The sequence below is a fragment of the Etheostoma spectabile genome, unplaced genomic scaffold (genome assembly GCF_008692095.1).
Source record: "Etheostoma spectabile isolate EspeVRDwgs_2016 unplaced genomic scaffold, UIUC_Espe_1.0 scaffold00002169, whole genome shotgun sequence".
NCBI classification, from domain to species: Eukaryota; Metazoa; Chordata; class Actinopteri; order Perciformes; family Percidae; genus Etheostoma; species Etheostoma spectabile.
In genome coordinates this window covers 348,567-371,601 of record NW_022602864.1, presented here as the reverse complement: position 1 = coordinate 371,601, position 23,035 = coordinate 348,567, and the positions used below count along the sequence as shown (strand labels likewise).

Genomic DNA, 23,035 nt, shown 5'->3' with positions numbered 1-23,035 from the left:
GTGATTCATCCTTTTTAATGTTGTTACCTCTTATGACCATTATCAAGTAGGTTTTGCAGAGTTTTTTACCCCAGTTAACATGCTGCTTTCCCTGCCCACACTCATCTAGATGGACCAGGGACTGAAGCCAGTGGTCGGGGCCCATTTTATGAAGAATTTGCTCAGGTTTGCTGTGCTTGTAGTGATAAAAACATTCTAGTTTCTGAAGGAACATTGGCTGTAAATCATGTAATCATGAAACCAAAACTAAGGCTCTGTATACTGCTTCTACCAAGGAGGATTTGATTTGTGTCCTTTTTGTCTTTTTGTTGTTAATTGCAGATATGCACTGTGACTAATTTAGCAGTACTGTTTCTGTGTAAAGGAAACAGCGCATACCAGTATGAATGCCAGTCAGCTCCCAAGTCTGAATGTAAACATGTGCAACCTTTCCTCATCCTACAGATACCACGGTAGGAGGTATTTGTCTGCATATAAAACATGTTCTTACAGCTTGTCTGCTGAGACAAAATGAAAAAAAAAATAATGTTGTTTTGTCCTCTCCCTATATGCAAAAGATTAGTGTATTCCCAATGCAAGTGTTCATTGCTACCTTCATTTAGCCAATGGGTGATACAATTTATGCTATGGATCAGTGGCATCACCCATGATTTGTACCATTTAGTTTAGGATTCTAAAAATAAACAATACTATACCTCTGCCCAATCGTTTAGATTTTGGCTTGCATGTGGCTTGCTGTGTGTGAATCCTTACTAATGTGACAAGCACATTACTGTAAATGTGGGTCACTGAACAACGCCCGTAATTCCTCTGCAGTGACTAATTAAGAAAAAGAACAATTAGCCAATTGACCAATTAATAACAATCCCTTAATCTACAAAAAGTGATCGGCAGGAAAGATCTATTGGTTTTTCTTCACTGTGAAAAGAGAAACTCCATGGGCATTCTGTACCAGACAAGATTTAAAAGGCCTTTAATCTAATTATCTGAGATAAATAATGATTCATGCTATTACAAAATTGCTCGTAGAGAGGATTACAATATCATAAAATACAAAGTAATAAGTTTTACTAAAATGAATTGAAATTTCTCTTGCCTCATTCTCTGTCTGTCTTTCTCTTTTTCTCTTTTTTTGTAATGCGTACTAAGTCATCTCCATCTAGAGTCCCATCAGTCATTTCCTGGTGGTAACCATTTTCTGTGTGAACGTACCAGACATACTTCAATCTGTCTTCCATTAAAATTAATTCTCAATTAACATGTGCCTATTTGCATATGAGTTGACTTAGGCCTATAGTCCAAAAATACCCAAGTTATTTTTGAAAAAAGGGTTTTTGCCTCCTTCATTCTCAAAAAAAAATCCTGTCCACAAAAGCATTGTTTAAAAAAAAAATCTCCATCCAAATGAAAACACAAAGGCAGAACTCAAGCGCAGTCAAGAGAGAGTTTCTGAAAATCTTCAACCTGGAAGGAGTTTTCCAAATGATCCCTTTCAGATACCTAAAATGCAGTTTGCATGTGGACCAAAGGCCAAAATGCAGTGGAAAAATCTAGGTGTTGTGTAGGTGGTGTGGACTAGGCTTTACTTCCGAGATAATGCTATCCTAAAAATAAAAAGGTAATCTAAGTAAATGTCTTGGTTTCTGGTGTAACTTCTCTGCCATTATACCAAAAATACTTTTTATGCCACTTTTTCAGCTGGTGTATAAAGTTCTTCAAACTGTATATGTGTGTGCTTGTCACCAGCTATAGAAAGCTAAAGACAAATAGTTAGTCTATGTTCCTTATCTTACAGAGAACCAACATACCTGAGTTCATAATCCTCACTGCATGCCTTTCAACGCAAAAGTCATTGTTTGTTTTTCATATATATGCTAAATGCAAATAATCGTGAAGCACTTCTCCAAACATCTCTGAGTGTGTGACCAACACTTTGGTCTTGGCCATAAGGACTATCATCATTAGGACTTTGCATGTTCCTTTTCCAGCCTGCAGCATTATGGAATGTCTCCACTGTTTTCAAAGTGTCACGTAGCCGCGTGAAGACCTATCAAGCCTTGGCTGGTGAGAAGCTTGCTACCCTCTACGGACTTCTTTGTAGGGGGGTAAAATGCTTGCAATTTGCAAGTGAGATGAGTTGTCAAGCTCTGGAGACACGCAGGTGGCTAAATTTGTCTCCCTGTTTGGATAAAGCCGAAGCAGAGAGTATTGGCAAAATATTGGGAAAGCTCTACAAGTCTTTGTGAGTTCAGGTAGTGCTGCAATTAATTATGTTGCCCAAGTTTTGACACGTAACATTATGCTGTCACTCCCTCAGAGAAATGACGTTGAGGTCTTTATCCCTTGACTGTATTGCCAGCTGTCAGTTACTCTTCATGCCATAAGAAAGAGAGAAAGATGGTCAGATGTATAGGATAAAACTTAGATCAGGCTATCCAGAAAACAGTAGTTTAATACCTAATGGAAACATCAAAACAAAGGGCTTGACTTCTCTTAACTTACAAGTGATGCATCCACTTAAGGGTTGTTAGTCTGTGAAAAGAAATAATCCATGAACATCTTTATATAAATAATGGTCCGTTTTGTTGCTTCCTGACACAACTGCTATAACACATTTGTGAATCAGCTGCAGTATAATTTTTTTTTTAATGGAAAAACTTGTGGAACAAAGAATTTATTTGTTTTACTTTAAAGTATCAGTTTCTTTGACATAAATGACAGTTGAGTAGCAAAGGACAATCCACCTATAGAAAGTCTACGTTACAATTTCACAAGTGATCTCTTGAGAAAACCGTAATCACATATATTACCACAATAACAATTCTGAGGTCATTGAAGATATATTTTAATGACATACATTCTAAAACATTGTGCTTTTGTTTGGACTGCATTTTGACATGACTAGCCTGAGGACGAGAAGATGGGTGTTGAGGAGACAGCAGTTGCTGAGAAAGTTGTTAAGCTGGGTGGTGGTTCGTCTGGGGGTACGAGTTTGGAACATGCAGTCCCCTCTCCTCGAGCAGTGAACCAGAACCAAGTGGAGTGAGGCTGGCGGGCCACAAGAGCGCCATTGTTCTTCACATTAATCAAACTGAGGAAGGGCAGGTAGCATTTCCCTAGCCCACCCCACATGCACACCCTGCCAACCTCCATGAATGGACTGCTTTTTTAGCTGGCAGCGATTGGCCATCGGAGCTCCGAGAGGATGTGTGTCTGTTTAATTAGTGTGATGAGCTCAGCGGAGTTTATGTGCAGTGTCGGACACCAGGTATTAACCCCTCGAGTTTGACCCTGCAAGGGGGGCGACCGACCTCAATCTTGACATCTCTTTCTATCTACTGTTCTCGCTTTCCTCCTCTTCATTAGAAAAAGACAGATTAGACAGGGTAAAGCAAAGTGGAAGAGGGGGAGGCTGGTCTCAGCTTCAGCCTTCAGTTTTTTACCAGCCACTCTTTGTAGGCTTGCCCTCAGATGAGGAGAATAATTACTGCTATGATACTTCTAATGATGCTGTCATTAGGATGCTGAGTTGTAGTCTGCTGCAGAACTAAAAGCTTCTCCCTCTCTGCTCTGAACACACGGAGCTTCTAAGAATTTAAAAAAAGCTTTTCACTCTAATGATATTACATGTGCAGATACAGACATATGTTTGGCTTTGTGATTTCTTTGACAGGTTGAAGTGCAGTAGAAACTGTTGCCAATGTGACTTAATCTCGGAGTTATGAAAGTTAACTCCCAAGACAGAGGAGTTATCTAGATAGTGAAAGACACATTCAAAACCATAATTAGAGCTGTGGTCTCCTTCACTCCGTACCATAAACAGCCATATAAATGACACATAGATCATTCACTGGCAGTTGCCTTACGTGCACTTCGGATGAGAGAGTGCAGCGTGTTAACATCACCCAGGGGCACTGTTTTCTAATTCATTTACCACAGCAGTGTTTTCCTAACAGCTTCAGCTGGCAATTAAAAACCATGAAAAGATACAAACACATTCTTACCATGCCAGACACACTTTCCACAAAGGTAAAACAACCACTTCAGGCGCAATCAAAGCTTAGGATATCATCCTTTATCGGATTATGCACTTTATTACTGGAGTTCAGCGGAAAAAGCACAAGCTCTTGAGGGGCATCTACTTTAGGATTATAATGCCTCTTTTGCTCACAGATGGTTAGTTTATGCAAGGGCAATTAATAAGTAAAATAGTCTTCTGTCTTTCAAATATTCTGGCTAATGGTCCAGAGAAAGTGACATGGTCAGTGCAGGAACACATGTCTAAAAGTTAAAGGGCGCTTGGAGGGCACTTTCACTGATGAGTTATGGTAATGATTTAGGAAACTAGTTTGGATTAATTCCATAAATGGTTAATTTGTTAAACCATCTGGCAATTATTTAAAAGCTTTTAGCTCATGCGGCCCAGTCCAGCTAAGGATTTTTATGGGAATACATCATAAGGGCATCCTCTAAGCACATTATGCAAGCAAGTGCAATACAAACTGGGATGAAAGGTTAGGAAAGAGATTCATTTTTGTTGGGGGATCTCCAAACCCATAGTAAAATTTACTTTAAATAATGAATTTAATTTGATAAACATAGACGATTCACCTAATTCTTATTCTACCAGAACAAGCAAAAACAGAATCCCAGTTTTCTTTGAAAGAGTGAATCAGGCTCGGGGTTGTATTTATTAATATCACCCTTGGTACTAAGGGAGTGAGGAACAAAGAACTGAAGTCACAGCATGTCAGCTCTCTAAAAGGCAGTGTTTGCTGCACCCCCTCTGAAAACACTTTATTAATTGGATTTAGATATTTGTAAAATGATCTATTTAATGGGATTACCACTCGTATAATGATCTTATTTATGAGGGAAGCAATCCAAGCTTTGGGGCGGGCTGATAATGCATTTCCAGCTCTTTGGCAGTTAATGTTGTGTTACAAGGGAAGATAAAGTTGAAGTCCCATTGTAAATGAAGTAGGTAAGTTAGCCCAGTGAAATGGAGCTGGTATGGTGGCAGGTCAGACGGGCTTGAGTGGCCGCACTCGCATTCCAGAGCCCTGTCTGGACTGTAGGCTCAGGCCTGCTGAACTCCTTCCAAGTTCAAGGTAGACGTAAAGAGGGAAGGAGGAGGGGACGGAGGGAGATAGAGTCCCCCCACCTCAGCAGCATAATGGCTCTTTCTTACGTCTTTATCCATCCCAATATCTCGCTGAAGCTTTTACAGACCCTGTTTCCACTTAAATGCCTGGAGGTAATGTCCTACCTTTTCCTCTTCTCTCCTCCCTCTCCAGGAAAAAAATGATTTAATCTTGTCAACAGTATTGGTATCAGAAAAGTATGAGAAACAGGGTAGACATATATGTTGGGCAAAATAACACAAAGGAAATATGTACAGTTGTTTATTGTCGGTCTTTAAATGGATGTTTCATGTTTGCCAAGACATTTAAGCTGTTGGATGTTTTCCCTCATGGAGGTTTTAGCTTTCATGTAGTGTTGAGCCACTAATGCAAAAAAAAGTATATATGTAAATGCACTTCTTTTCTGCAGAGCACACAGACTTTAAAACATTACCATTTCAATATAACATTTGATTTATATGTGTTTAAAAAAATAGGTTATAATCTTTTACTTTAAAAGGATGTATTCTCAAATGAGATTATGCTAATAGACTGTAATTTGCATAAAACGGGTGGAAATGTTAAACCAGATTAAAAATTCTGAATATTTAAGAGTTTTATCCATGCTGTTAGTCAACAAATATATTCATTCTCCCGGAGAATATTATAGCCTAAATGTGACATTGTGGAAAAACACAAACTGTGTTGCAGTATGATCCCTCCCCCCAATAAGTTGGCTTACTTGTTTATTACAAAAAACCCACAGTGAACATTCCTTGTGAAATAAACTATAATTGTTGTTTTTAATTTGTCTCATCTGTGCTGCTTAGCCCAGTCAGTGTGCATTTAGGATCTTTTGAGCATTAGTCTCAGGTGAGGGCCGAGGCACAATGTGAGGCCAGCGATAAAGAGCACCCGCACAATACTCCATTCAAGACATTCATCTGCAAACAAGTGTTTTTTTGTGTCTCTGAGTCTTATTTTCATCACCATCAATTTAGTACATAGATTGAAAGTGATTCAGGTTGTGCTCTCAAGTTCCACACCCTCACAGCCCCCCAGCTTCTACCCCGTCCTCTCCTCAACCTGCAGCCCCCTCACAGGGTCAGCTGGCACGTTGTTTCTTTACTCTAAATAGATGAAAAACTAACCTACACTCCCTAAACCCCAACATTAATTCCACAAATGAACAAGCAAGGCACCATCCTGCTGGATAATTAATACAGCCTAGTATACTATATACAGTTTTGAGTATGTTATTTTAAAACAAATTTTCTATTATAATAAAATCATAAAAAAATAATAAGGAAAAAACTGTAATCAAGGTAATGTGATCTAGCATAAGTCAGTAATGTTTTCTAATTATACTAATATACTGAAAGGGACAGGTAACCTTATGAAAAAATTTAAGGTTGTATTTTCTGTTAAAAATAATGCAGACCTATTTGTTTTTTCATTCAGTACCACATTTTATTAAAATATAGAAAATATGAATGTAAATAAAGAATAAAAATGACCAGTGTGTCAGTCGCTTAAGTAACATTAAAACAGTGATTGTGTATGTAAAATATGAAATGCATGGCACATAGATAGATACACAAACACACACACACCATGAGCATACACAAATCCTTCCCCCCACACACACATTGCCATTGTCAGTACCTGCAAAAACTTATATCCTTTCCTTTAAAACAATCTGATCTGGAAAATTAAAAAGGGAGAGCAAGACGGTCTCTTAATTTAAATAAAATCCGTCCACTAACAAGCTATTAATTGGTCATATAAAATATTCAGCATTCCTCTCAGCCCATTTTAATGGCAACTGGAAAATGAATAGTTTGCCATTTTGGAATTAATGGACTATTGCTCAGGTTTCTTTTTAATATTAGTACAGTATATTGTCCTAAAAACATCAAATTAATAGTGCAAGCTAAAGATAAAAAACAACTACTGTTTAGGTTTTTAAGATATACATGAGGCACGCTGCTAGAGGTTTTTTTTGCGATAAAACCACTCTCCTCCTTGAAGAATAGGGAACTATGGACATGTACGTATCACATGAAGGATCAGATGTATTTGATCGTTACACTGTTAAATGACTCAAGCACTTCTTAGTTTCAGCGGTTTGAGTTGTATTACTTGTTCCTGTATTATCCTCCAACATGGAAAAATGGGGCAATACACACTTGACAACCTTAACTGATTTCTGTGAGCCCACCCCTGCAGTGAATTAATTGTGTTACAGCACTGCACACTGCCCCTTGTGGTGCACCAACTGAGATTGAGATTGTGACTTGGCAGAAAGATCCTCTCTGAGCCCTGAGGCATACACATTTGTACTCTCATTTATTTATTGGTTTATTTGAATAGCTTTGCTATTGTAACTTTGGACACGTTGTTCTTTTCATATTGTCTCACGATAATACAGTCCAGAGTGGTATTTCTTCCATCTGGCAACGGCCCTTTCTGTGACAGCTTTTCAGCGTTGTGGTTCAGAGTTAAAATTATCATTACAATATGTTACGCAAAAGAATCCTTCTCATATTAGCTGGGTCAAGAAGACCCTGTATTAAATTAGTGTGAAAACTTGACATCTTTCTTCCGCCTCATTGTAAATTTGTGAAGCTTTAATCAACTGCAGATGTCTGTGTGTCCTTTCTTCTTTATCAAGGAGTTATTAGTTTCTAAATAATTGCTCTTACTCTTAATCTATATGCGAACTCTGCCTGTTTGACCTGTACTTAATTTTTTTAATTGAAGCAAACATATTAGACAATTTTGCTATATTATGTGTGTTTTGAAGTTCCAATTTTGTAGATTTATGAAGTGTTGGCGACTGAGGTCAATGCCCTATTAGAGATTTATGAAATGCCCATGAGGCACCATTATTCAAGCTCAATAAATCATGCCAACCACTTTTAATATGGTACAATGTGCCATAAGCTTGATCAAATGCATCTCTTGGTTCCAAGTCAGGAGCAATAGGCAGTTTTGTCTATTTTAAGATGATTCAGGTCATCTGCTTGGAAGCTTTCACCGCATTTGTCAGAGCAGAGTCCTCATGAAATCCATTTTTGGTTTGACTCATTTATCACAAAGCCTTTATGTTTCTAAACCGTTTGTACTGGCTATGGTGCTAGCCATCTGAGATGTCCCTAATGATACAGCTGCTGTACACATTAAAGGCCCTTAAGCATTTTTATTTCAAAAGCTGCGGCATAAAAACTGAATCATTGTGAAGGTGATTGTTTGTCTAAACATCCTGCTGGCAGTTTTCCCAAAGTCCATTGAATATGAATATCAAAATAGACAGAATTGTTGTACATTCTTTACATACAACTGTTTTAGTAAGGGAATGCGTTTCAACAGGGTTCAGGTTATAGTCTTAAGGTACAGGGGTTGTAGATGTGAGGTGTAAAGAATGTGGATCAGCTTTGTGTCACTTGCATAGTCTTATAATGTAGGTTTCTCTCATTATAAGTGGTGGGCGTAAGCGTTGTTCTGGTGGGCAGAGACAGTTAATGTCCCAGATCTACAGTATGAATAAAGTCATATTGTGAAGTGTGTGGGCTGATGTGCTTGGCAGTCAACCCTGACAAGTAGATTAGCTTTTACTGGGCCACCTCTGAATGGCATGCACACGACTCAAGCGTTTCCAGTCACAACGCTACATATCAAACATCTAACGCCCAGCAACACAGATGAAAGCACATCAAAACAGGAAAAAAAGAACCTGCTGTATGTTATGTGGCTTCTCCACAGCTGCAATGGTTAACAGGAGTCAAAAATTGGCATGTCTAAAAAGTGGGATAATGATTATAAATGTGACAGGCTGAAAAGTAATTACAATTGTCTCACTGTGTTTTCCAATAATGCCTCTAACATTTCTATAAAACTCATTTAAATCTTCCACAAGTCCAAAATTCAGTCTTGCTCTAAAGCCATTTGGCACATTTTTCTTCAGTTTACATTTAGAGCGGATTAGCTGAAGAGCTGAAAATAATCATGCCAGATGTCTGCTACAGCAAGAAAGCTGCCTCCCCGGTGGGCATTTGATTTTATTGAGTTTTTATCAATCTTAAGTGAATACACTCTGGGATCCTCATAAGGCATGGCCTCATGTTGTGAAGTCATGTACACAAACTGAATATCATGTCACATTTTACAATAGTAAAATGGTTAAAAAAAAATAACAAACACACCCTTGCCCATGTTAATGTATTAGGAGGAGTTCAAACAGTCAGCAACAGCCTGTTTATAGCCAAGTCAAACAGACAACTCATAGCTTAACTGGGCAGACTGGTGGAACAAACAGCATTATAAATAAGCCAAATTCAACGACAGGTTTAAACTCTAAACCACATCTGTACACTTTATAAAAGCCATGGTAAATGTCACTGTCTTTAAAACGTGTCTGAAAATTCAGCTGTCAGTCACACTGACTCATTAAAGTTCCTAAGATGATGAGCGAATGGAATTATGAGAACTTTGGGATTTGTATATTTTCGGCATTGTTAGCAATAGACAATAGAAATAATAAAAAGTTAAAGAATAGATAAACAGAAGTAACGGCAGGCGTCATTTGCCGTGGTCTGTCTTGCATTTTTCATGGTCCTCCTTTAAGACTGGGGCAGTGTTTGTTAGATTTGTTTTTTAGCTTTAATGAGCTCCACTGGAATGCGGTGTCTCCCACATGTCTTGCGGAGGGCGGGGCCATCTTATTGCTGCCATATGTTGTTCTCCTAGTGACTCTTCCAGGCTTGTGTGGTCAGCCAGTTCAAAGAGCCCAGGCTCATTTGTTATACAACTTTATGTAACAACGAACCGATGCTTCAGCATGTCTCAAGCGGCAACAAAGGAATGCCGCCATTCTTTCATTGTCCTAACTGGCTCTGCTGTGATGTTTGCTTTCAGGTCATCTGTTTCTCTAATTAGCATGTTTGCTGGACAATATGGGTTATTGTACTTGCAGAAATCCTTTATTTGAGTCCGTTCAGTGTTTGAACTCTGACAGCACTGTTTGTTGGATGGTTATGGTGAACGGTAGTAGTTGATCACTGTCATTGCCAGAGTGGTGCGCCGTGCCACATATGGCAACAATCTGACATGGTAATCCAGTCTTGAGGTTATGAGTGACTAGGTGTGGGCTCCCTGGATCAGACTGACTTCATCAATTCTTCTGTCTTCCATTTCTGTGCAGGAGTCAGCAGCAGAGCCCCTGCTGGTGGTTGACAGGACATCTCAGCAGGAGCACAAACTTGGGCCTCACTACATTCCCCTCACACAGTTTTTATGTATTTAAAAGTAACATTTTCACCTGTTAAAAGAAAGAGAAGAAAGGTTGAGGAAAGCTACATGTCAATTCGGTTTTCCGCTGTTTTCTTGCAGCATTAATTATTTGCCCCAAACTGGCTATCCACTACTTTGCTTTAAATTCCCCACTTACACCCTAATGTAACTCATGTTCATTAGTTAAAGTGGACCAAATTACAGAGGGTCTTGACCACCTTATACCACACACTTACTGCAAATAACCTGTTTTTCCTTTTTCACACATCAATTCCCCGGGGATGTTTTCAGCTTCAGTAGACTTGTGAGTCTTCAGGGAACAGGTCCACTGCATGTGCTGGCTGGTAGGCCATTTGCAATAATCTCCTTTTTACCGTTTAGAGGCTAATTATGTAACATTACACCTGCCTCCCTGAGCCTTGGCTCTGGTATAGTGCAGAATGAGTTGCTTTTTCCCCCCCACTACTCATAGGGGTGGTTAGAGTTTCTTAATGAGATTAGCCCAAAGCTGAAATCTGCTTTGTGTCCCTTGCTATATGGCGAGATACTGGATCAGCTGAATCAAAGCTAAGGGGGGAATCATTGGAAGATGCAGGCAGCCGACCTCGTTTCTGTCTCCCCACCAACCCCCCTGCGTGTGACTTGGACGGGATTCGTCGCTATCACACATGACATTGTGTGCAAGCTTTGCATAGGAAATATCTTTGTCTCACTGTGATGTTTGCTTGCTTCAAATTTTTCGTGCTTTTCCTTTATCTTGCTGTCCAGTTTGTATTTGCTGTTGGATCAAACTTCTCAATAGTCATTTTCAGAATTGAGGACAGATGGGTTGAATATTGAACAAAATAAAAAAGGGCTTTTCCTACAGTCTGGGATATAAATTTGTCTAGCTGTGGTTGCTGTACTACTGTCTTTTTGCTTTCATTAACTCAAAATATCTCGTAATTTTACCACAACTTCTAAGGCCGAGCCTAAACTCTTATTTGTCAGTAATACAATAATGTGCAAGACAGATCTATATAAAGACAGAGCTACACCACCCACGACAGGCCATCTACAATTGGAGCCTTTCTTCCTCTAATTTACTGGGACCCTAATGTCCTTGTGACTCAGACAAAAGATCAAAATCCAACAACGGAGCCTGAACAGAATATATACACTTGCACATAGTGTAAACACACACACACACACACAACGATGTATGCAAGCACACAAAACAATTCCAGATAAGAATTTCCAGAGTGAAAGCAAATTCTCACTGAATCCTGCGAGCGATAACATGTAAATATTTTGCCCACTTGCTCCGAATATGATGTTGATTAAGAGAGTAAAGGTTAAGGTTAGGGAAGGGGCAAGGATTAGTGGTATGGACCGCGTCTAGGGTTACCATAACAGCCTGGCTGCTGGGACTAGTAATAACAACAGAAGTAATAATAATCACAGACTAATTGATTGAACCCCGTGGCTTCCTTGCAAGAGTCATATTTGTAAAGCTTAAAGCCATCTTTATAACAGCTAAAATAATGCATCAGTTGCCAGTATTGCTTTCAAGTGAGTCTCATTTATTTACTGAAGAACCACTTTTTCTTAACCATAAAATAAAATAAAATCCAACAATTTATATTTTTTATTCTTCACTTGTGAATTTTCTTCCCACTGACTGATTATGTTTACCTATCTAGAATTTCGAAACTGAGCATTCTGGGTTCTCTGTATGAGATCCTATCATTGCATTGTAGTTTGTTGAATTTACAAAGAAGCCTAGGAGCCCTGAAGCTATATACTGCTACAGAGAGCTATTTGCTCTGCGTCAGCGGAGTATCCTGTCATGGAGAGAAAATCCCGTTTGAAGTATGGCCCCCGTCTTTCACACTGACGATAATGCTCCTGGCTTTATCATGTCCTCCGTGCAAAGCCCATGTCTTCTCTTTTGTCCGGCTCCCTCTCCCTCACTCCTGCACACCCCCTGGCTTTCCTCTTTTGTGTCACTCTCTGTCACATTGCTACCCGTTCACAGTAAGGAGAAGCGGTCCAAACCTTATCCCCCTGGGGCATGCTGGGAAGTGTAGTCAGAGTCTGGGGATTGTTGGTTCAGTCTTTGGGACTTTGCTGATATCAGCAACTGGAAACTGATCAATGGTCTAATGCAGTTTACATTGTGACTAAATTTGTAAAGTACTTTAAAGCAAATGCTTTATAAAATTTACATAGACCATCCTGTGCTGCAAACACATAATTACAGATATTGAATAAAAATGAGTCTTTTGGTTTTATTTATAAGGATTTATGGCTGAATACATTCTAAGGTAAATACTTAGCATTTTAAATAAGATACATTATTAGCATTCATTCTGCTTTAGCTAAACCCACTGCTTTAAATGCAAATGCACTGCACTCTTTTTCATCCATGGCTTTGTTGGCCTCTCAGAAACCTTAAGCCGATATCTTAAATAGGGGCCTCTCATGCCATATGCATGTGCAGTATCTTATCTGGTGAATATCACAATCATTCTCTAGGACATCAAATATTTAAACAGGCCAAACAATCAAGAGACAGGAGGGAGGGCAAGGAACCAAGCCTTTTGTGGGCCCCAGTGTGAAAACAATAAATGTGCTACCAGCCCTCAATATTTTCATATTCAATGACTCTGTATGATCCATATGATCCCAACATAAAGAGGGTCTGTGAACCCTCTCTCTTAAACTGTAGCAGGCATATATTACCAGGCTTAGAGCTTGGCAAGCTCCGAATCCCAAAATAGATTTCAACAATACTCTATGAGGATGCATTAAATAAATCTCTGCTCAGCTAATCCGCGGAACAGTTCACATTTTCGAGAGAGACACTCCGGTAGGACAAAAGCGCCGCTCCGCTCGCCGCGCCTTCATCTAGGGACAGACACACATAAAGAGAGATATTTAGAGAGAGGGGAGGGGATGGGGGGGGGGTAAGAAATCCTCCACTAATGTTACAGAGAATTCTCCCAAAAAAAATCATCATTGTGTGCTCTTGCACTGCAAAGCAGATCCTGTATCAGTCTATATGTTTTCTTTTTTTTTTTCTCGAGCAAGTGCAATAACTTAATCTTAAACGCAAAACGTAGACACGAGGGCCATCTCGAAAACATGTTGTAGATAAATGTTAATCACATTAGCATTTCCCAGACTTCCATAAATCTCCGTAAATAGCATGCTGAGGTTGATCCCTCTTTTTTTGCCCATTGAGGCAAAATTACAGTTGATGAATTGCTTTTGCCATGCATGTAGGCTAATGAAAGCTTTGCTCCTGGGCCTTCCTTAACAAAGGCTCATAATTTTTCCACTTTCCACTAAAATAAGAACCTGTTCCACTTTTAATTAATAGTTTTACCCTCTCCTATTCAGGAGTGTATGCATAGTTTTCAAATTAATTTTTTAGATGAGGCTTGGTTATTAATACTGAAGAAACAAGCCCCTTTGTGTCAAAGTAACAGGGAGGTAATGTTAGCCTGCAGGTCTATAAAGAATTTCTGTTCATGTCACCTAACTGCTTAGCACAAGTCATGACTCTGCTCTGAGACGGAAACGTTTCATGACAGGTGACTATTTCATTCACTTAAAGTCACCACTGAAGACGCAGCTTTTAAAAGCACTTAGGATTAAACTGTGATTTTATGTTCATGTAAACTAGAGCCACACGTAGTGGTTAAAGAATATTAAAGCAATCAAAGTGGATTCAAATCTGCATCAGGACATTTTTAGATAATGCCACTGCAGACATTAATATTACTGCAACCTTCCTTTTAATTGTTATCAACAATTATAAATGGCTTCTATATTGTTTATATGTTGCTTCAGAATGAGTTACCTCTGTTAATGGAAGTATTAGATTAATAAGAAGCAATTAGCATGCATTAGGGTGCATGCCGCACATAATGAGTACTTGGGCATGATTACTTAGACAGCTTGATGTTTGAGAGAGCAAATAGCCTCGTCTAGCCATATGTGGTTATGGGACACACTCACTATCCCATTACAGATCTAAGTGAGGTGGGTTTGACATCCAACTCCTACAGTATCCTCTCACAGCAGTAATGTATTGCTGTTATAATCACATGTCTCCTGCTGAAAGGCAACACATTTCTTTGTATTATGAACATATCTGTAAATATTGTGACATTCTGTCGCCCCTTCACTTGCTTGTCTGAGTTGTCAAACAGCAATCCTGTCATTATGTGTAAATCACTGCATGTCATAATACTTAGAATAGCTTCCTTTGCACAAGAAAGTATGCAGCTTTTATGGGTTCCTTGATAATGACAGCAAATAGCACTTGTATTCTTTACTGCTGATAAGGAAGCAAAAAGCAAAAGAGAAGATTTTCTGGTGAGAATCCATTTCCTCTTTGTACCTGTGGCTTAAGCTCAAAGGTGGGCGATCCATATGGCAATTTTGTATTTGTATTTCCAGGCTGTCACAAAGAATCGGCCCTGACATTGAGCAGATGCAGCAAACCGAAGCGGTAGCTGCAGTTAGGCAGTGTGGGTGATTTCATACCAATTAGTGCAAATCACTGAGTACTTAAGATTATTGCCTAGTGAGTTTAACGACACTTTGACACTCTTCTGAAACTGACCTCGCACAGGTTTATTTCCCCCCATAGATTTTGGACTTCTTTGCAGGACGTAAAAGTAATTTATCCAGACTGGGACTTTTCATTTCAGCAGCTTGAGTTTTTTTTTTAAAATATGGCCTCCGGTGACAAATCTGGCTTCCATCTAAGGTCAGGCCAGTCCCCCTCATTTGAAGTAAGCGCAGGGGTGGCCGGGCTGGGGACAAACTAACAGCCCCTTTCTGCTGCCCCCCCATCTTGGGGCTTTAGCTGAACTGCTCTGGCATGAAGTAGAAGCTGCCGTCTCCATGGTGACAAGTCACTTCAGCTCCACCAGCTTTACCCAGCGCGATCCGGCTTCGAGTAGACTGGCTTTAAAAAAAAAAAAAAAAAACATTGAGAGAAAATATACAGTTTCATTTCTCTTCCCATTATGTTGGCTGGTGAAAAACAACCCTAATTTGGTGCATTGGCTGCTTACATGAATAATGGCAGGAGAATATGCACTGAATAGCTGTTCTGCTGGTGAAAAGCTAATGGAGGGAGTCTTTGGCAGTGTGTCTCTCATTGAGGAGGGAGAGAGAGAGAGGCGCTCCCAGAGGTATGGATGGGGCTGCTGTGATAGTTGTGAACTCTCCCAGTGTTTATGTGTCAGCCAACAGCCTCCGGAAGGAGACTGGAGACATTCTTCACACCGTCTTGCAGACAAGAACTGGTCCCTTCAATTAAATGAGTTAATTTGAAACCATAAGCTTGTCCTTAATTAAGAAGAGCTTAGACATCTCCTGAAATGAAATATCTGAAATGAGCTATATTGACGGCATACTATTCCCTTTGTTCAGATGTTGGGTTCCCCATCCTCTTCTATTAGTCACGATTGTCCATATGCAGAGCTCGGTTCATGCAAGACATTGCCATAACCTCAGGAAAATGTATATCATTTTGAAGGAAGGTTCAATTTCAAAGTGGATCCATTGTGGACTCCCACCACGTCTTCTCTCACACCGTATTCCCCGTCTGCCTGACTCTGTGCATCCCTGGTGCCAAAGAGAGGAGGATGAGAGAGGAGGAGAGGGAGAGAGGGAGAGAGATTGTGGCATTAAGTAAATAATTTGTATGATAATTCATTACAGCGCAGTCTTTTTCAACTTTAATTGGTCTAAATGAAGAGACATTTCACACCATTTAGATAAAAAAGAAAAAGGAGGCCAGCATAATGAAAAGGGGCCTGCCTATCGGACTTCAGAGGTTTGCTCTAAATGAAAATGTAATTGCAGGCGGAATGGTACAAGAGGAGAGACCCGCGCTGCAGATCCGGGGGTATCTTCAGACAGCCGAGCAAAAGCTAATGACTGAGCAATTTGGAACATTTACTCACCCCAAAGACTCTCATTAAGTCAATCACAGGCTTAGCCGAGACCCACTCGCAGCGTCGGAGCCGGCCCCGCATTTATTCCAACATCAATCAGGAGGGGCCGGCTTCTTCTTCTTTCAGAAGCCATGAAAAACGCCCAAGTAATTTATTCGGGATCTTTGAGAGGATAATGGCCAATTATTTGTTTATAATACTGGTTAAATTTTCATTAGGCAGATTAATGGAATATCATGTACTGTCAACACTGGACTGAGGGGTGGTGTGTCAGAGATAAACGGCCAAACAGATGATGTCGCTCTGTTAGTAAATTGGTTTTTCTGCAGCCCTTTTCCTCCATATGAAAATTTAAAGGTGGACAACACACTGGGGGTTCAAGCTGTCTCCAACAGGAGTGGAGGCTGAGAGAGGCAGAGGGGAGGACATTGTTATGAACTTCATCCAGTTGCCGTTTGTTTTGTTCTTAGTGTTTGGCTGTAAAATTTCAGCATCCTATTTAGCCTGTTTAAATGTTAAATATTCCACAAAGCTTGACTGTGTGCAGGCCCTCTACACATTTATTCACGTTTATTCATTTTCTCCTGAGCCTCAAATTACCTATTCTATCAATCATGCACAATCCATAGCCAATCTCTGGGAAACATATTTCATACAGGCACTATTTGAAATGATAATTCTGGTGAGTTTTTAGAAGGTAACTTTTTAATGAACAGAAAGAGCTACTTTTGGCAGTGACTGTGAGTGATAACTTAATCTGACATTATGCAGGCGACACAAGATACCTGTAAGTGACAGTTAGGAGTGAAATGACAACTACAAGGCAGGCAGGCTGGTGATTGGCTGACCCCATATGATGTTTAAAGTTGATATAAAGCAGTTTGAACCTTAAGTTGTGCTTTCACAGACCCCCACCTGAAAGTGGTCAGTGAATTGTCATTTTGAGCGTTGCATATTTGGGCTTCAAATAACCACCTTTTCCCCCAAAACGCAGGGGTTTTGAGAATCGAGATAAAATATGCCATATCAAATCTTAATATGCACGCTTCACCCACTAGTGTGCAAATGATGCATCGCAGCTTCACATTCCCACATTTATGAAACCAGAATTTTAATGACTTGTAGTTTAGGAGACTGAATTTTTTTTGTGAAAGCTTATGGTGCAAAAAATGCATGTTGTACTCTAAAGCTCTAACAGCTTGGATCTCGTTTCAACATGAATTTGTTATACCCACATTACATTATTATTACATACATTTCAAAGAATTTAGCCATCATTTTTCTCCATAAACCTTTGCGTCCTGGATGTGAGTTAATTTGGAACCCTGGATCGCAATCTGCCAACCTTAGGGCACCCAAAGTGCCTACTAGCTCCCTTATCAAAACAATCATCGGCTGAAGGAGGTTATCGTTGGGCTGGGCTATCTGTCACGCGGCCACCGGCAGCCAGCGGGACACAAGGGCCATTTAATTAGGCCCACTGCTTCTCTCTGGTGTGAAAGACTCTCAGGCCCCTTTGATTCCCCGTTGCTCTCCCAGCAGGAAGTGGTTGGTGATAATTGACACAGGATTTCCTTGTTAACCAGCGGCAGACTCTGTGGATTAAAGTGACAGAGATCTCCAGAAGAAAGTGGGGAGTAGATAAGGGGGAGGGGAGGAGATGCAGTGGGGGGAGTGGTGAAGGCAGCAGCTATTTACCGCTCTTGAGAAACCAGGGAGGAAATAGCAATATCAGACTGGTGCGCGGTCCTGCCGCGAGATGTAGCTCCCACTTATCTTAGCCATTTCAGCTTGGCTGATCAAAGATTGGCTTTTCTTAAAATAACCTGGGCCCAAGGTTGAGTACATGCTTCCACGCCACGGGTTTTTTTGGCAAATTATCAGTCTCTTCCAATCCCCCCCCCCTATAAAGCTGCATGGCTGTTTGTGGAGGACTAGGGCGATAATCTCATTTTATTTGTACAATTATACACTATCATGGAATAAAAGCATATTTGCAAATGACGTAATTTCCCTCTTTGTACCAACTGGGTCACAAGCCTTGACAAATGCATTATCATGCAGTCATGAGAGGTACCCAATCGGCTGTAGGACAAAGATGGAGCTTATCCACTTTATTTATTTCTAGATTTCCTTTCTGCTTCATCCAACTACTACACAGCTTATCAGCAGACATTTTACAAGTGGTCATTGGAAGGTTTTAACAGCTCTTCTAGAGATAAAAGAAGGAGAATCTACTGTACTCTTCACTTTCCAAGAGTCTTCATCTTCATCTCAGCTTGCCTTACCATTGTATCTAGCATATGACAATGTAACTTTACTTACAACATACAGAGTTGGGATGGCTTCTGGCTGGACTTTTTATAATCATACACTTTGTACATTTTTTGAACACAACTTACTGGAAATAGCATTTAATAAATTCAGCTTTGTGGCCATTATGCTAAGACGTAATAAATGAAGCTGTGAGTACATGCGTGCATAACATGCTTACTCATACACTGAACAAGACTCCTTAAATGCCCAGAGTGACCCAAACGTGGCGTAAAACGTTGCCTGGTCACTTTCAAGTGCTTGTACTGATAACTGAATGGTGTGATGGCGCGCTTCCAGCAGTTGGACTGGGTCAAAATCAGGTCCATCATATAAATCAAAGGAGGAATTCCATTCTCTCTTATCCCCCAGCCAATACATATATGCAGCTGTGGATATGTGAGAGGAAGAAAAAAGAAAGCTGTTGCTTTATTATAGCAATAATGCCTGAGAGAGTGATCCTCACTGTGATTATGGGTCAGATGATGATAACGATGTTCGAAGTGCTTTTAGCATCACCAACATGCCCAAATTGTGTTGAATACTTTTTCATGTATCAGAGCTGTTATAATATCTCCCGGTACACATGTGCTGCCTTACTATATTTTAAAGGCAATAGCTTAAGGAAGACAAACGTGAACAAATCTTAAAAGCTTAAACCGCAAGTTAGCCCGACAGCTAATGAATTAAACATGACTTGGCTTGATTTAAGGCCTCATAAATCATGTTGGAATGTCTATCTGACCAATCAGTAGCAATAAGTGGTCTGAAGTCAAAGAACTAAGGCTGCAACAAGAAAGTTACAGCTTCTTTACTGTACATAAAAACTTTTCCAAAGATTTATCCTAATGTTCTCCATTTCCCTCTTTGATTCATAGCAGAGTGACACAGAGAAATGGGTCTGCAGTATTAAAACAGGGAAGCAACATCAGCACACTCGGTACTGGCTGTGTATGAAAGCCAGCATATAGCAGTTTTGTGAGATGTATTGTGAACCCTATTTTTGTGTAAACCAAGCAGGGTGATACTGGTCAAGATGTCAGATAGTGTTGCATCACTTGATGACTTGTCAGAGGCTTGAAGTTTACTTAAACTGTAATAGGCGCCTGTCGCATGCAGATCTTCAAACAGTTCCTTTACCATACTTCCTTTACATTATTCAAAACTGATGCAATAACAAAATAAAAATGAAAACATCTGTGCCCGGCTGTGTAGACCAAATAGTTACCAACAGTTGCTAACATTGGTCCCAAATAAGACTTCAGTCTCTATAGAGCTCAACAGTGACCGCCTACTTTTTAGATGGCTTCAGTGCTTCCATTGACATTTCAGAAAATTCCTATAGAGTTTTAAGCCTGGGCCCAAGCTAACCAATTATGAGATAAATCATTCGGTGCAAAAGCAAATTGAGGAAAATGTACAAGACTGTGTAACGATCATATAGAGTTCAGTGGTAGCAGAAACTCACTAGCCATTCGTGAGTGGAGCAAACATTCCCATGGTAACAGCTAGAGCTGGGCGGTATCCAAATTTTGATACTGAAACACCTCTAGCTCCGGTCAGAACCCCAAATGCTGCCAAACTGCAGAAGTTGTGTTCTTCAAGACCAAGTCACTTGGTGGGGGACTTGCCATCTTTCCTAGCCCATCTCTCTCTCTTTCTCCTCCACATGTTCACGTGATGACAGCCACACGTAAGCATTTTTAGGCGTTAAATAAATTATATTTAATATTTAATCCTTGTCTCCTATATAAGTGCATTGCATTTTTTTTAATGAAACTGGTAATGTTGCTATTTTTAAGACCCCGCGGAATACCGTAGTACCGCCCAACCCTATTAACAGCGAGCTCCACAAATCAGAGCCATCGCTGTTACACAATGATTCTCCATGACATTGCAAATAATTTGTTTTTATTAAAAGCATTATATCATGCAGACTTGTGCTTCTACATGAGCTTAAACCATTGTTTCACATTCTCATCGGGGTAAGTCTACCTCTGACAGTTACGACATTATGGCTAATAATGAAAACCATTGATTCAGAATATGGAGGGGATTTTCTCTTCCAGAACCTCACTGTTGAGCTCTATAGCTGCTTTACCATAAACTAAACTCCCCGTGGTTTACCAATTAAAAGTGTAGCCTTGCTGCCATTAGGACCACAATATAGATCAGTGCTAGGGATGTCAGCAGTTATAGTTGACAGTTTTTTTCCAACCTGCATTTCCCCATGGATTTATGTCTAATAGACTGATGTGACCAAAAATGATTAAGCTAGATCGCAATGATGAGCCATGGCGCGAACAGAGCTACAATGTAACCTAATTGTGGAGCCTTGCTTTTTGTCCAATAAAAGTCAAATTTTTTTTTTGGTACTGACAGGCTCAGATTATTACTAGAAGTGTCTGACAACAATAAGTCCAAGGACAGCGGTGTGGAGAGTGAAACGCGATGCGAGAAAAAGGCGTTGTTACAGAGTAGGCTACAGAAATTATAGGCTCCTGTTATCTAAAAGATTTGAAATGTAATGTCTCAATATTAAAATGATTTTGACCGTGTGGATGAGGTTGTTATAGTTCAATGACCACATGTAGGCTAGTCATTTAAGCTAGAGTAACACACTGTACAAGCAGCGGCGGAAATTCTACGAGGCCCGGGATTTTGGAAGTGCTCCCGTGGGTGCTGTGCCCCTTTATGCCCAAAGAATACGTTGTGATTTACCCCTCCAATCAACTGTGCTGTGAGACATGAGCAAATATGAACCATTGTTTTTATTGAAAATCTTTTAGATAACACTAAACCATGTATGTATTATAGCTCCTCTCTCTTTCTCTTTCTCTTCTCTCTCTCTCTCTCTCTCTCTCTCTCTCTCTCTCTCTCTCTCCCTCACCCACTCTTCATCCGTATACTTCATCCATAGACTATAGCCTACTCTGGCTCAAATATATTCGGACGGCCATCTAATTATCACAACCTCATCCACACGCTCAAAATCATTTAAATATTGAGCCAATACAATTTAAAATCTTTTAGATAACAGGAGCCTATAACTTCTGTAGCCTACTCTGTAACAACAGACTACCTAAACGCCTTTTTCCCATCTCGCGTTTCACTCTCCTCACCGCTGTCTTCGGACAAAAAGTCATGTCCTGACATCGATAATGTTGTCAGACACTTTTAGTAACAATCCGAGCCTGTCAGTAGCAAAAAAAAAATTGGACAAAAAGCAAGGCTCCTCAATTGCCCCATTAGGTTACATTGTAGCTCTGTTCGCGCCGGCTCATCATTGCGATCTTGCTCAATAATGAACCAAATTCAAAGATTTTTGATGACATCAGTCTATTAGATACAAATGCATGGGGAAATGGGGCCCAGATTGAAAAAAAAATTGTAGTTACCCTTTAACTGGTTTACAATTAGAATTCAGTTAAATAGTTAAAAACAATTATTATAAATTATTAAAAGATAAATAAAAAAAGTTAATAACAAACTTTTGGCAATCTATTAACTGCTACTTCACTTTTTGGTGCTAGCTTTGCACTAGCAAGTCTCGTTTTAAGATGCTCATGGCTCTCTGCTGGAAGGCGCTCACAGCGGAGAGCTACTTGACACATGCCACTATATCTATGAGGACTATCATCATCATCTTACACATGGGGTATGCCAGGCAGACACACAGCTGACAACCTTGTGGATGTAAGGAGACGGGCTCACGCCGCGGACCGCTGTGGACTTGTGTCGGTTGTGCAAGCTGTTCAAGGAAAGTGCCTGTGTGTGTCCACGACAATGTAGAAACATCTTCGCTGCGTGACCACTACAAGTCATCAGCTCTCCGCAGAATGCGAAAGTATGTCTGAGCCTCCGGGACTGTTGAACGGAGACTTCGCTGCTTGCTTGTTGGTTAACGGTTAATGATTGGTTAACGAGGGTCGGCTATTGGTCAGAAAACAAAAATCTAAATTAGCATCTCTACACAGTGCATGTAACACAGCCAACATGTGCTGTTGCATACTGTGTGATTGAGATCTCTGCTGTAGCCGTCAGATATCTTGGAGCATGACCTGAGAGTAGGCCAGGCTAGGTTAGGCTAACACATAGTTTTTTGTCTTGCTGTATACTGTTTTTCATCTCTCCTACTACAGACATAAATAACTTTGTGAAATATTACTCAGCTGGATTTGTAACCGAAAAACATCCCAAACCTCGTGCAGAAATCTCCTTTTAAAGTGCTCTCTAGAATGCTCCTAATCCAGAGTTGATTCTGGGATAAATATATACATTTCAGATTGGCTAAGCACAAGTCAGGTGCAAAGTCCAGAGATGAGTCACAGCACCTTTGAAGTGTTT

The 23,035-nt window shown here is 40.1% G+C and overlaps 1 long non-coding RNA gene across 1 annotated transcript; it reads right to left on the bottom strand.

Annotated features, from left to right (window-relative positions):
• Positions 1 to 1,078: 1,078 nt before the first annotated feature.
• LOC116675717 (uncharacterized) lies at positions 1,079 to 22,658 on the bottom strand. Its single transcript, XR_004328515.1, has 3 exons — positions 22,595 to 22,658; positions 7,901 to 7,907; positions 1,079 to 1,089 (listed from the first exon to the last, which is right to left on the bottom strand). It is a non-coding gene; the product is annotated as an uncharacterized LOC116675717 (long non-coding RNA).
• Positions 22,659 to 23,035: the final 377 nt, after the last annotated feature.